Genomic DNA, 5,136 nt, shown 5'->3' with positions numbered 1-5,136 from the left:
AGGACAACTGAGGAAGTCAGCACCTCCTTTCACCTTTTTTTTTAAAGTAACAAAAACACTTATTCACTGCCAAACATGAACTACTTTAGACTGCAGTATAGGATATTGACCTTAAGGTTAGGGTTTTGGTGTAGGGAGAGGATTGTTCATTGTTTTATTAACAGTAATATGATAGTCAATCAGTGTGTAGTGTCCTGACAGGAGAATTTCTTGTTGCCTTTGTAAGGACAGCCTATTCACAGCATGGCGCAAGCAAAGAAGATATGTCGACAATATTCCATAATAGTAAACATTTTATTTAGGTATCTACATGTTGATTATACCAATGACTGGGCTTTAATTATTTTTGTTTTATGAATCATTTCTCTGTAATTCTCGGAACTAGTGGAATTAAATGTAATTCATAATTGATGTTAATTAAACGGCATTGTTAATCGGCAATAATTCTTAATATTTTTTTTATTTTCTGTGGCAAGGGGATGATGACAAAGTTCAGCTGATCCTTAGGGGGCGTTGTTAAGAAAAAGGTTGAGAAACACTGTGCTAAAAGGTCCACAAAACAGGTTATTTGTCATTGGAACGAAAGTCATTCTCATGAACTACACTAACCTGTGCATGCCTTTGCCGGGAGGGTCATGATTATTTCTTTATGCTTTGCATACTATGCAGGAGTTTGTGAAACTGATCATTCAAGCTGGTTTAACTAGGAAAGCCCGAGGCAGCTGTTCCAGGCAGGGGACTGTCTCTTTAAAGCAGCAGTTGCTGTTAAGTTTCTCTCAGGTATAGATTCATTAGTTCTTTGCTTCTTGCTGACTGTCTCTCCCTGTTTGCTGACTAGTTGTGGAAAAAGCCGTTTACCCTGGTGAATGTCAAGGTTAGAACAAGGCGTCCTTGTCATCAGTCTCTCCGACAGAAGGTCAGGGATAAGCTTTCCTCAAATGGGCAGCGACAACAAAACAGAGGCTGACTTAACTCACAGAAAGAAAGAAGACCTTCTCTCTCAGTCGATAAACAATCCGCTGGGCAAAGAGCTGTAGCAGATTAACCCATCCTCTGCCACTCAACTGGCTTTTTACAATCACGCTGAATTAAACATACTTAATATGTTTGCTGTACATCATACCTATTTGAAAAATACAATGTAAATTGGTGACAAGACAACTGAAATAGTTTTATTTTTGTTTAATTGCAGTAAATTCATAAGCATACCTTATAAATGTGTTACTTTATAACAGTTAATATTTTTTTTTCTGATATCATCAATTATCTGCTAGCTCAACAGTGAAACAGAATTAAAGAAACAAATTTTCTGTAACTAAATTCTCTGGATTTTAGAAATAAAATCAATCCTGTTTCCAATTCTTAAACATTTTAGTTCCGAAAGTGATAAGTAGTTGGATTATTGCATTTCGAATTACAAATCATCTTGACGTTGTACAGTTCTAATAATATACTACTACTAGTTTAAAAAAAACAAAAAAAAAAACATTTACAATTCTTATTTAAAAGCATAAAGAACACTGTAAACTTGTATCATGTTGTTAACATCTCATTCCAATTTTAAATAGCATTTTTTTTTTTTTTTCAGTGCACTGGCTTGTAAATGTCACCTCCCCAATGGAAGTGGCAAGATCAAATGTGATGTAAGTTTGTATTTCATCAGTTAAGTTCCAAAGGGAAATACTCTCATAACAACAAAAAAGAAACAAAATCAGCCGCCTGAATCCTAAATCACTGCATGGGGGGTTACACAGTGTGAATGTCATGTAGGCCGTGTCACACAGGCAGCTGCGAGTTCAAAAACAAGCCTTGTCAGCCCAGTGTTCACTTCATTTACTTTATGCATTATATATTTTACTACAGTACAAAAGGTTTTCACCATTATAAAAAAATCGAGAAATAAACTCAATATTATATATGTTTTTAAAGTGAAATGCAGTCAGCCTGAAAATCTTAAATGATTGATGGCTGATGGCAAGGGGCCCTTTTCACAAAGCAAGAGTTATTTAAAGGATGTTTTTTTCAAAGTCTGTTTTTTTTTTTTTTTACAGTCTAAAACTGTTTCACCAATATCAAACATTTTTTAAGTTTATAGCAACTCAGGTTTGCAGGCTAATGCATTGTGGGCCATACAACTTTGATACCTGTTTTTATTCAGTACCGCTGTGCACAAAAAATACTTGATAAAGCATGATGCATCACTAGACCAGCGGACAGTACATAAAGTTGTAGTTTCATGGGAATACATCTAATATGCACAGAACCCATTGCTAACGTATATAACATGGCTTGTTATTGGACTGTTTCATAATACCATGTTTCATTCATAATAGTTGGAGAGAACCCAGAACAAGGTGTAATGAATTATTTACACAAACCCCATTTTGAGAATATGGAGCAGGTTGGAACTTTTTTTCTTATCTAATTCCTAAGCTTCTCATTCCTTTCACATCTGGCGACCTTCATTCAAAACTAGCTCAAGTGAAATTAATTTGGTAGTCTCAGATTAGCTCCCAATGAACATAAATGTGTATCACAAAACCACTGCACAATTCTGCACTTGAGAGAGGCCCGGAACTGACTGTAAGGAGGTTGCACAGTAGATCCTCAGAGCTGTTAAGGAAAAGTGTTTGTTTGGCGCCTGCCAGTGCCGTGCATCACTGTTGACAGTGCCAAAGCCCCTCACCTTTCATGAGCATTAAACAAAAAATAAATATTAGAACAAATCTATGTTTTTTACCCAAAAAATGTGTTTCCAGTTTTAGTACTCCCTCCCTCAAATCTGTTTCCTATTTGCATGTCAGGGATCTGAGAACCTACCATTACAACCTGAAGTTCCACTCCAGTGAAATATTTTAAAAAGGCACTTAAGAAGGCAAACCTAAATTGTGGCGCGTGTACATTCATTTATGCATGGGCTCATTTTTCTTTCACAGCTGTCCATGCAGAGGTGTAATACTACAATCAAGGGAAACCTGTGGCGTTCCTGAAGAAACATCTACCTCTTTGTTGTACCGCCTTTATTAGTCTTTCCGTACCCCTGTGTAAATATATGTGTCTATCACAGGGTTATCATTTCCACTGATATATTTAATTAAAGGATATTTTAAGTTGGATTTTAAGTTTGTATATTCAGCTATTTACAGTAAGAATAATGTGAAAGGGGTTAATGTGAAGTTTCAAAACCTTACCCTGTTCCAGGATAATTGTGTTAAGTAAATGTACAGTATGCTTTGTTTTTGATACTACAGTGTTCTCACACTAAAACAATATATTGATGTATACTGCGTCTGTAATTTGGTGTAATATTTTTCTTTCAGTCCTGTGTTTTAGTATGCAATATCGCAAAAAGAAATAAAAGCCTACTTAAAAGCAAGGCCAAGCATATTAGAAAGTGTGTTCTAGTGTGCTATAAAGAACACATTGGAAATGAAGCTTAACAACGCAATCTTGTTTACAAACAGGTAAATTCATTTTCCATAACTAGCCTGTATAACTGTTAAAATAAAAATGTAATTTGTTGTTAATATCCAGCCACATGTAAATATATTACATTCTACTGTGAATCTTGTTTATACTCCCATTTGGAAGCTCCAGCATAAGACAAAAGGCAGCTGACCGTATAAAACAGGAGTATCCTCTAGGCTTTATTTAATGCGATTCCCTAAAGTGTTTTCCAGTCAGAGGATAATCATATTGTTCAGCAATTCACAAAACCAGCTTGCAGGGCATTTTCTCAGGTTAATTGTAAGCAAAATGGCTCATGATTGTTAAGGACACTGCACTGCACCAAAGAAGGTCACAGGTTCGAGCTTGAGAGCTCCCTAGGTGCCTCTCTTGCTGTAAACAGGAACCTAGCCTGAAACTGGAGACCTCTCTGGAGGTCATCTTGAGACTGACCAGGTCATTCCTTTGCACAGCGGTGGCAGTAGCAGTCACTCTGCAAGCCTGCTTTCAATCAGAAATGACAAAACAGTTGGTCTTTTCAACAGAAACTAGGCCCACAAAGCACAGTTCACAGTAATGTATCTCTGACAAACACATTTTAGGCTCTGAGTTTACTGTAAATGTTTCTCTTCTGCGAAGATGTGCAATGAAGGTCTTAGTGTCTGCAAAGTGCAAATACTAAAATCACCTTAGGAGCTGAACATAAAATACAATAACCATTAATAACTAAAACAGGCTTGTCTTATATTGAAACCATTATCATGTGAAGATACTGAAAACATGTCACATGCATACTTAAGAACCCACCAAAAGTGCCTGAGAAGTGCCTCAAAAGTGTATTTTCTTCGGTTATAACATTAGCAATTGTTGCTACCAGAAACAAATTTACAAAAGTGATTTTGGTACACCCGGCCACAGTTTTACTTTAACCTGATGATAAAAGTACTGCAGTGAGAGAACATTTCAGTCCACATATCTCACTCTTTTGAGCTGACTTTCAAATATGAAAGAGTATTTCATTTTACCAGTGAACCACTGATGGGACCTGAGCAGCTGCAAGGAGCTGTTACCTGTCCAGGTAAATTCAGTGTGGTCTTCCCAAGCTGCCAATGTCAGATACGTCTTCTGTCTCTGCTGGTAGAGTGCCAGTTTAGCTGACCTGGCTTGGTGTATTCTACAAGGTAAAAACTATTTAAATAAAGTTCCTGCAATCCCAGTTTCCTCATAGTAGTCCAAATCCATATTGATCCAGAATATATGAGGTATAATTATACACAGTATATAATATAAAAAATATGTTTACATAAGCAATAACACTGGTAATAATACTCAGGTGTGTGTATTACACAAACAGTGTCACAGTCTTGGAGGGTGTTATTTTACTTCTAATTGTGCTATGAAGTGGCGGGGAGAGATTTGTACATCTGTCTTGGCTAATGAGAGAGCTTTGTTTTATCTAACTTAACCCTTACATACGTGTATAAAAGGTGCCACTTTCGTATGAGTTCATATCTAAATATGACCACCACTGCACATACAGTATGCATTTTACTGATATGCTGCATATTTCCTGTGTAAGAATTTGTTCAAGAATTTAAAATAAATAGAACAGAGGGGAAACACCTGCTTCTCTGCAAGTCTGCATGGTGCATTCTTGTGTAAAATGTTTTCTCTTTTCAAGCATGCATG

General features: G+C 36.4%; 1 long non-coding RNA gene across 1 annotated transcript; it reads left to right on the top strand.

Moving 5' to 3' along the window:
• The first annotated feature begins 556 nt into the window (after window positions 1–556).
• LOC131737383 (uncharacterized) lies at window positions 557–3,440 on the top strand. The gene is made up of 4 exons (XR_009329000.1): window positions 557–780; window positions 1,589–1,643; window positions 2,334–2,401; window positions 2,937–3,440. It is a non-coding gene; the product is annotated as an uncharacterized LOC131737383 (long non-coding RNA).
• The last annotated feature ends 1,696 nt before the right edge of the window (window positions 3,441–5,136 follow it).

This window comes from Acipenser ruthenus, chromosome 6 (genome assembly GCF_902713425.1).
Source record: "Acipenser ruthenus chromosome 6, fAciRut3.2 maternal haplotype, whole genome shotgun sequence".
Lineage (NCBI taxonomy): Eukaryota > Metazoa > Chordata > Actinopteri > Acipenseriformes > Acipenseridae > Acipenser > Acipenser ruthenus.
The sequence above is the reverse complement of the archived record's forward strand: the minus strand, read 5'-3'. Positions and strand labels throughout refer to the sequence as shown.